Raw genomic sequence first — 10,357 nt, forward strand, 5'->3', positions numbered from 1 at the left:
CAGTCTGCAGAATCTCCTCTTTTCACGCAAAGCAACTGCAAAGCCTCTCCTATAAATAGGACCAGCCACTTCACTTCAATCTGTCCGATTTCCTGCCAACGAAGTGCTGCCGAAATTGTACCGCGAACTGCTTTTCTTTATTCTGTCTTCATTTAACCGCCTATTTTCTCACAACGATTTCTACACTGGAAATTGTTGTGAACTTTTCATAGATCTAGCCTTACGTTAGATTTATCGCTTTATTTTCCTTGTTTTTATTTTCTGCCATTTAAATTCTGAAGAACGATCCAGCCAACCTGTGGTGGAAGTTCGAGTACTTCAAGATTCAATTCAATCCAGATTTATTTTAATTCAGGTTTTTTTATTTACCGCCTTATTTATATTAATTATCTGCATGATATATTATATGCCATTTAATATGCTTATTATTATGAACCGAACCAATATATGTACGTTTAATCGTATTAATATGTCTGGCTAAAATACTAAAGGTGTCGGTATGTAAAGTAAGTTAACCGTAGGGATCCGAAATAAATTGGCTTAAATTATGTTTTATTAATTATCACTTATTTTTGGTTTATATGTCTAGTTTAATTAGTAAGTCTTAAAACCAATAGAGCGAAAGTTTGAGGGATTAGGACGGTCAAAGGTTAAAATCAATAGAGCGAAAGTTTGAGATCTTTAACTGGATAGTAGACATAGGACATTAGTTTTAAGGATGGCGAAAGCGTATTAAAACTAATTGGAACTTATTTATTTTCAAAAATTGTTTTTACACTCGAGCGGGATGGCGAAAGCGTACGTTAGGGATATTAGCATGTTCCGAGTCAACAGAGCGAAAGTTTGAGATTAGGAGATTTAAATAGATAACAACCTCGTAAAATAGGCATTTTATTAATTACATTGTTTCCAAAAAGCTCTTCTAAAATCTAATGGGATGGCGAAAGCGTACATTAGGATTAGGATAGTAGTCTGAATCAACAGAGCGAAAGTTTGAGACGAGGATTTTTAATCAATTGGAATTAGTAAAGATTTTTAATTTAATTATGCAAAAGCCAATGAACCTTCGGATTGCCTTTAGTTAAACGAAATACATACTGATACCTGTCTTTTATTATTATTCTTTATTTTCTCACAATCACTTTCCCTTAGGAACAATCGAAATTTTAGTACTCCTAGCTTTACATAGTAACCTTAGATAACGGTAGATCGATTCATAGTCCCTGTGGATTCGATATCTTTTAAAACTACACGACACGACTGTGCACTTGCAGTTATCAGATTTATAGACACGTAAAGTCGCGATCAAGTTTTTGGCGCCGTTGCCGGGGACTATTTAAGTCGATATCGTAACTCACTGTTACACCGTAGAGACTAGGAAAATTCTTCCCTTTCTTTTTGAACGATTGTATGCCAAATACTCGTTCACAAGGAGGAGACTTAATACAACGAATTAACGAGATCGAACGTTTCATTAACGTTAAACGTCGAGCTCGCAACCTTCCCGAAGTAGCAGAAATTCCGATTAATCAGGAATTGAATTTTACTGATCAAATCAATCAAATCACCCCGAAGTTAGAGATGGCTGTTATTCGTCCTCTTAGAGACTATGCCGCTCCTTCGCGCGCTGAACCGCATTCAAGTATCGCACCACCTGCGATTGAAGCGAACAATTTCGAACTGAAACCTTCACTGGTCCAAGCTGTTCAACAGAATCAATTCTCTGGAAGCCCTGTAGACGACCCCAATCTCCATTTATCCGTGTTCGTGCAATACGCCGACACTATCAAAGCCAACAACGTTAGTTCCGAAGCTATTCGATTACGCCTTTTCCCTTTCTCCTTGAGAGATAGAGCGAGAGCGTGGCTTCAATCCCTGCCTTCCAATTCCATAACTACGTGGGACGAATTGAAGAGAGTATTCTTGGCAAGATACTTTCCGCCTAGCAAGACTGCTATGCTTAGAGGTCAAATCAACGGATTTACCCAGAAAGATAACGAATCGCTTTTCGAAGCTTGGGAACGTTACAAGGACATGCTTAGAATATGCCCTCATCATGGACTCGAACCATGGCTGATCATCCATACCTTTTATGGTGGTCTCTTATATAACACTAAAATGACTATAGATGCCGCTGCTGGCGGAGCATTAATGGACAAACCCCATGATGAAGCATACAAACTCATAGAGAACATGGCGCAAAACCATTACCAATGGGGAGGAGAACGCGCCGCTCTAGAGAAAGCCCAAACCAAAGGAGGAATGTACGAAATTAGTGGTATAGACCGCGTTAACGCTAAAGTAGACGCTTTAACTCAAAAGATCGAGAATTTAACCATCACTCCTTCAGCCACCGCTGCCGCTGTAGCACCTAACTGCGAGATTTGTGGATTGACTGGGCATGTAGTTGCTGAATGCCAACTCTTGACTGGAGTCCCATCTGATCAAGTAAATTACGCTCAAGGAAACCCTTATTCTAACACGTACAACCCTGGATGGAAAAACCACCCGAACTTTTCTTATAAGAACAACAATGCGTTGTACGCGCCTGGACAAGCACCTGCTGTACCACCTGGCTACCAAAAAGCGCCTGTAGCTGCTCAAAACACCCCTAGGAAGTCAAACCTAGAAATCATGATGGAGAACTTTATAGCTTCCCAACAACAAACCAATAAAGACTTCCTGAATCAAAACATCCACAATAGCGAGCAACTAAAACAACTATCAAACAAAGTAGATGCTTTAGCTACGCATAACAAAATGTTAGAAACTCAAATCTCACAAGTAGCTCAACAACAAGCACCTACTGCTGCCCCTGCTGGCACGTTTCCTGCTCAACCACAACCTAATCCTAAAGGACATGCGAACGCGATAACACTACGAAGTGGAACTAATTACGATGGACCCATAGATCCTAGAACCCAAAACGTACCCATGTCACAACAAGAGCCAAAGGAAACCCAAAAGAAAACAACCGACGAACAAACTGCTAAGACTAAAGAGAACAATAACGAAGTGGAACCCGAAAAAGAGAAACCGTATGTTCCACCCCCACCTTATAAGCCACCAATTCCTTACCCTCAAAGATTAGCCAAATCAAAAACCGAAGCGCAATTTAAAAGATTTGTAGAACTTCTGAAGCAATTAAACATAACCATACCATTCACAGAAGCCATAACTGAGATGCCTTCGTACGCTAAGTTCTTAAAAGAAATCTTATCAAACAAAAAGAAACTCGAGGATAACGAAACTATAACGCTTACCGCTGAATGTAGCGCTATCATCCAAAACAACATGCCTCCAAAACTGAAAGACCCTGGTAGTTTCTCTATACCCTGCGTAATTGGAAAAACCATCATAGAGAAAGCCTTGTGCGATTTAGGAGCTAGTGTTAGTTTGATGCCTCTTTCGACCTGTAAGAAACTCAATCTAGGTGAGCTTAAAGCAACAAGAATGTCTCTTCAACTAGCAGACCGTTCAGTTAAATATCCTGTAGGAATGTTAGAGAATATCCCTGTTCGTGTAGGTCAATTCTACATCCCGACTGACTTCATCATTATGGATATCCAAGAAGATTCTAACATCCCGATCATTTTAGGAAGACCATTTTTAGCGACCGCTGGTGCAATTATAGATGTAAAGCGAGGAAAGCTTACTTTCGAAGTAGGAGAAGAGAAAATAGAATTTATCCTTTCCCAATTCCTAAAAGCACCTTCTATAATTGACACATGCTGTTCTGCTGACATAATCGACGAGTGTGTCAAGGAAATAAAATCCGAACCAAATAAGGAACCCGAAACCCTAAGAATCCCTATGCCGCCAATTTTTGAAGATGACAACTGGCGTGAGGAATATCAAGATAACCACCTGAGTGAATGCTTAGCTTTAACCCCTGATCCTATACCTGGACCAAAGAAACCTGCTGTAGAGCTGAAGACACTCCCTACCGATCTTAGATACGAATTTCTAGACGAAGAACTAAACCGACCAGTTATAGTGAACGCCAACTTAGGACGAACCGAGACTGAAAAATTACTTAATGTCCTAAGAAAATACCCTACCGCTTTAGGATACAACATATCAGATCTGAAAGGTATAAGCCCTTCTCTGTGTATGCACCGCATTATGCTCGAAGACGATAGTAAAACCTCTAGGGAACATCAAAGGCGAATAAATCCTATTATGAGCGATGTAGTTAAAAAGGAAATCCAAAAACTGCTAGAAGCTGGAATAATATATCCTATATCCGATAGTAAATGGGTTAGCCCCGTTCACGTCGTACCAAAGAAAGGAGGAGTCACTGTAATCACTAACGCAAAAGGAGAATCTGTAGCACAACGTACCCAAACTGGATGGAGAATGTGCATTGACTATAGGAAGCTAAATAAAGCTACCCGAAAGGACCATTTCCCTTTACCTTTCATAGATCAAATGCTCGAACGCTTAGCTAAACACTCACATTTTTGTTATCTGGATGGATACTCCGGATTTTTCCAAATTCCTATCCACCCTGACGACCAAGAGAAGACCACATTCACCTGTCCTTATGGTACATTCGCTTATAGACGAATGCCTTTTGGACTCTGCAATGCACCCGCGACCTTCCAAAGATGCATGATGGCAATATTTGCCGACTTCCTAGATGGAATAATGGAGGTCTTTATGGACGACTTCTCTGTCTGCGGAGGAAGTTTTGAAACATGTTTAGAAAACCTTGAAATGGTGCTTAGACGATGCGTAAGCGTAAACCTAGTCCTTAATTGGGAAAAATGCCATTTCATAGTTCGACAAGGAATTGTACTTGGACACATCGTATCCGATAGAGGAATCGAAGTTGATAAAGCAAAAATCGAAATTATCGAAAACCTTCAACCTCCCAAAACCGTTAGAGAAATAAGAAGTTTTCTGGGACATGCTGGTTTTTACCGACGCTTCATTAAGGATTTCTCTAAAATAACCAAACCCTTAACTGAACTACTCATGAAAGACGCCGAATTTGTTTTCACCGATAAATGCACTGAAGCATTTCAAACGCTTAAACAAGCATTGATCTCTGCGCCAATCATGCAACCTCCCGACTGGAATGAGCCTTTCGAAATAATGTGTGACGCAAGTGATTATGCTGTAGGAGCCGTTCTAGGACAAAGAAAGGATAAGAAACTACATGTCATATATTATGCGAGTAGAACCCTAGACGAAGCTCAGATGAATTATGCCACGACAGAAAAAGAATTATTAGCTGTCGTATTCGCATTAGACAAATTCCGTTCTTACCTGGTAGGAGCCAAAATAATCATATACACTGACCACGCCGCCATTAGGTACCTCCTAACCAAAAAGGACGCTAAACCAAGACTTTTGAGATGGATCTTGTTACTGCAAGAATTCGACCTGGAAATTAAAGATAAGAAAGGCACTGAAAATGTCGTAGCAGATCACCTCTCTCGATTGGAAAATCTGAAACCCGAACAAGTACCAATTGACGATGATTTCCCTTATGAAAGACTCATCGCCCAATTAGAAGCAAATGAATTCGAACCATACCGTCCAAACTCTGAAACAGAGAAATTAGCTGAAATAGCTTTAGCCCGATCTGACGCACCTTGGTATGCAGATTTCGTAAATTACCTAGCTGCTGGTGTGCTTCCTCCTGATCTAAGCTACCAACAGAAGAAGAAATTCTTCCATGACCTAAAACATTACTATTGGGACGACCCACTCCTTTTCAAAAGAGGCCCCGATGGAATCTTTAGACGTTGTGTACCCGAGGAAGAGATAAGAAGCATAATAACACATTGTCATTCTGCACCGTGTGGAGGACACCATAGCACATCTAGAACCTGCGCCAAAATCCTTCAATCTGGACTTTTCTGGCCCAACCTGTGGAAAGACGTCCATTTTGCTATACTAAGCTGTGATAGATGCCAACGAACTGGAAACATTTCAAGACGCGATGAAATGCCTCAAAAAGGCATTCTAGAAGTAGAAATATTTGACGTCTGGGGAATAGACTTCATGGGACCGTTTCCGTCATCGTTTGGAAATCAATATATACTCGTAGCCGTCGATTACGTTTCAAAATGGATAGAAGCTATTGCTTCCCCTACGAACGATACACGAGTAGTTATTAAACTTTTCAAAAACGTCATTTTTCCTAGGTTCGGTGTGCCAAGATTGGTAATTAGCGATGGTGGTTCCCATTTCATTTCAAGAATACTTGAGAAACTCCTTCGAAAATATGGAGTAAATCATCGAATAGCCACACCATACCATCCACAAACAAGCGGTCAAGTAGAAGTATCTAACCGCGAAATAAAACAAATATTGGAGAAAACTGTTGCTATATCTAGGAAAGATTGGTCAACCAAGCTAAATGAAGCTTTATGGGCTTATAGAACAGCTTTCAAAACTCCAATAGGAACTACCCCATTCAAACTCGTTTATGGAAAATCATGCCACCTACCAGTAGAGTTAGAACATAAAGCCTATTGGGCCATTAAGAACTTAAACCTAAACTACACTGCCGCTGGTGAGAAACGACTTCTAGACATAAACGAATTAGAAGAACTTAGACAAGACGCTTACGAAAACGCCAAAATCTATAAAGAGCGAACGAAAAAATGGCACGACAAGCGTATATCTAGGAAAAATTTTAGCATAGGCGATAAAGTGCTCTTATTTAATTCTAGACTAAAATTATTTCCTGGTAAGTTACGATCTAGATGGTCTGGTCCTTTCGAAATAACTAACATATTTCCGAGTGGAGCGATAGAAATCAAAGGAGAAACCGTCAAACCTTTTGTCGTAAATGGGCAACGTCTTAAGTATTACCATCATCTCGAATACGAAGAAAACATCGAAGTTATTAAACTTGACGAACTGCCCGCTCTTTCGAAAAAATAGTTTTCTATTTTTAAATCGTCGAGCTTACGACATTAAACAAAGCGCTTGGTGGGAGACAACCCACATTTATTTATTCTTCTATTTTTTTTTTTATTATTTATTAAAACTTTAATTTTTCTAATTTTTTATTTTTATTTTTCATTTTTAAAACTTTATTCTATTTTTAATTTTAATTTTAATCATTTTTGATTTTTCATACATCTTATAATAATTATTATAATTATAACTACTATCTATGAATTGAGAAAATATTTCCGTTATAATTATATTTATTATTATAACTTGCTACCTAAGCTTAATTTTAACTTTTTATTTTATTTTAAATAAACACTAGCCTAATTCTAACTTATCCTAATATTTTCAACTTCTAGGTTTTTCAATTAACTACTAACTACGATGGAAGGAGTTGATAATATGGAAGTTGTGTTCCGTGGTAGAGGACAAGAAGCAAGATTTAACAAGCTGGCTGAAAGACACATGGAATTGACTTGCTATCCTCACCAACCAACTATGGTGAAGCTTGGTATCGAAGAAAGCATCCTACACCTGCTTAACCAAATCGGTTGGACTGGTTCCCACTTGTTCCGCAAGTTTAATACCTACCGGAAACTCACTTTGGAATTTTTGAGCTCACTGACCTATCTTCCAAACAGTGGACAAGGACTGAAGAAAGGAGTCATCCTTTTTCGACTCTTTGGAATGGAATTTAACTTTTGCATGGGAGACTTTGCTAAAATGTTAGAACTACCTCATGGACCCGATGCATATGCCAAAGTAGCTGAAGAAAACCTTCCATACTGGGAGCTGGAAAAATTCTGGGGGAAAATCACTGGAAATGATAACCCTGAAGAGAATGAATTTCACTCTGAGAACATCCACAATCCTGCTTTCCGCTACTTTCACAAAATCCTTGCTCACTACATTTTTGGAAAGCCTGATAATGTCACTGAAGTTACTAGAGAAGAGTTATTCATCATGTTCTGCTCCTCTCAGAATCGCCCGGTCAATGCCATTGCATTCATGCTAACAAACTTCGAGCGCATCACGCAAGACGAAGTTTCACCCATTAGGATTGGCGGATTCGTCACTATGATTGCTAATGCCATAGGAATGAGAGTACCTTTGCTTAGATTGACACCTTTTGGTACCCATACCTCTATGGACATCAATTTCTGCTTTAATCGAGGTATCATCGGTAATCTTGGACCTCATCGGTTTGAATTGCTCATTGATAACAAAGTTTGGTATCAATTCACCTTACCGAATCCTAGGACAAGTGTGCACAACCCTGCCAACTGGCTTTACTATGGTCAGATTCCTGAGAGAGAGCCCTCACCTGAAACTCCTCAAGCTTATGAACATTTTGATGAGGAAATGCCTGCATCCGAATCTGAACCTGAAACACCTCCTGGATACTATGAACCTTTACCTGAAGATGAACCGATTCCTGAATATGAACCTTTATCGGAAGACGAGCCTACACCCGAGTACGAGCCTGAGACACCTTCTGAAGATTCTGCTGATGAATACACTGTTGACATGACTGATGTCGAACTCGAGCCACAACAACCCGCTACGTCCACCGCATCGGTAAATCAAAGGATGCCCAATCTGAACACGCACGAACAAGCAATCAATGCACTACAACAAGATGTACAACATGTGCGCAACGAGCTTCACACTTTGCAAATGCATTTCTTCGATTTCATCGACACCGTCAATGCTCAGTTCGACGAAGTTTTCAAACACATTCAGTCTAATCAAAACAACAATAGACGTGGCTAGATGTTACCGTATTAGATTATTAGATTTTTATTTCTAGTTTTAGTAATTTCTATTCCTAGTTTAGATTTACATTTTTCTGCACTTTTGCTTTCTGCTTCTGTTAACACTCAGTACTGGTTTAATTTTAAATGCAATATTCTATTTATTACTGCTACTGTGTTTTACTACATCACTATTAAACTGCTATGCATTCCTGTATACCATATTTTTGCCGTTTATAGTATGATACAATGACACTGTACTGAGCTGGTATTCTGTATTATTGCTACTGTCAGAATTGGTCCACACCTGCACGTGTGGACACCACTTACCTGAGCTAGGAGACGCACGTCTCCATTCATGAGGGACCAGCAGTCTGCATGCATAGGACAGGAGACGCCCGTCTCCATGCCTGTCCCCCAGCAGACTGGCTGCCTGAGACGCGCGCCTTCCCAAGGCCAGCAGTCTGTGCTGCCTTTTTGACCACGCAGAAGACCACATTTATCCCATTTTTGAATTTTGAATTTGAATTTCAAAATTCATTCTCCTCATTCTTCCCCTATTTATTCCATTTAAACTCCATTAACCTCATTCATCCTCCATCATTCACCTCTTAAACTCCATTCATTCCCCATTTTTCTATTCTATTCAAACTTCAAACACCACCATTAATCCATTTTAATTCTCCATTAACCACCCCATTTTCAAACCTCACTATAAAACCACACCACCACCACTCTTCTTCCTCACAACTATCATACCATTCTCTACTCTTCTACACTACATTTTTATTTTTCATTTCCATATTCACCATGCCTCCACGTTCATTAATCCGTGGTGAGCGTCCCGAGCGACCACCTCCCGACCTTTCAAACATTATCTTCCGAGATGATGCTCAACGAACAAAATATGTTACTTTCTACGAACGTTCGGTTGTTCCCACAAAATTTGTGAACACCGAGTGTCTAGAAACTTTGGGTCTCATTGATGGTGTCACCCGTTTGCTCACTAAATCTAGCCTCCACCATCTTTGTACCGAACCCGTACCTACTTATGAGCCGCTCGTCTTAGAATTTTTGAGTTCATTCAACTACGACACTCCCTCTACTCAACCATTCTCAACCGGTAGCATCCAATTCCGGATGTTCAACCGTGAATATGCTCTAGATCAAGATGTCGTAGCTTCATATTTGCATTTTAATCATGCTCCAATTGCTCACCGCTCAATCTTTCAAGAACTCAAGGGTCGATCCTGGGAGGATCTCGCTTTTGAATTTTGGTTCCATCTCACTGGAGAAAATCCTACCGGTTGGAGAGCTCTTCATGCTTCTCACATTCAAAACCCCGCTATACGTTATTTTCAACGTGTCTTGGGGCATATTATTTTTGCAAGATCCAACAACCACAAGGTAAACCAAAATGAATTATTTTTCCTTTACTGTGCGCTTAACAATATCCGTTTCAATGCCGCACCGTTTATGTTCCAACACATCCAAGGTTTAGTTAACGCCCCCGCTACAAATCCATTCTTGCTTGGAGGCATTATTACTACCTTGGCCTGTGCTTTAGGTCTTGGTGACGAGCTCCTATCACTCTCTCATCTCATGAAGCCTGCTCAGTCAATCGATCTCACTTACTGCCGCGATTCCCACTTGGTTTCACCCCGCCATGATGGCCGATACACTTTGGT

General features: G+C 40.0%; 1 non-coding gene across 1 annotated transcript; it reads right to left on the reverse strand.

Moving 5' to 3' along the window:
- Positions 1-1,956: 1,956 nt before the first annotated feature.
- Positions 1,957-2,063, reverse strand: LOC131593723 (small nucleolar RNA R71). Its single transcript, XR_009281106.1, has one exon. It is a non-coding gene; the product is annotated as a small nucleolar RNA R71 (small nucleolar RNA).
- Positions 2,064-10,357: the final 8,294 nt, after the last annotated feature.

Source organism: Vicia villosa, linkage group LG3 (genome assembly GCF_029867415.1).
Source record: "Vicia villosa cultivar HV-30 ecotype Madison, WI linkage group LG3, Vvil1.0, whole genome shotgun sequence".
Lineage (NCBI taxonomy): Eukaryota > Viridiplantae > Streptophyta > Magnoliopsida > Fabales > Fabaceae > Vicia > Vicia villosa.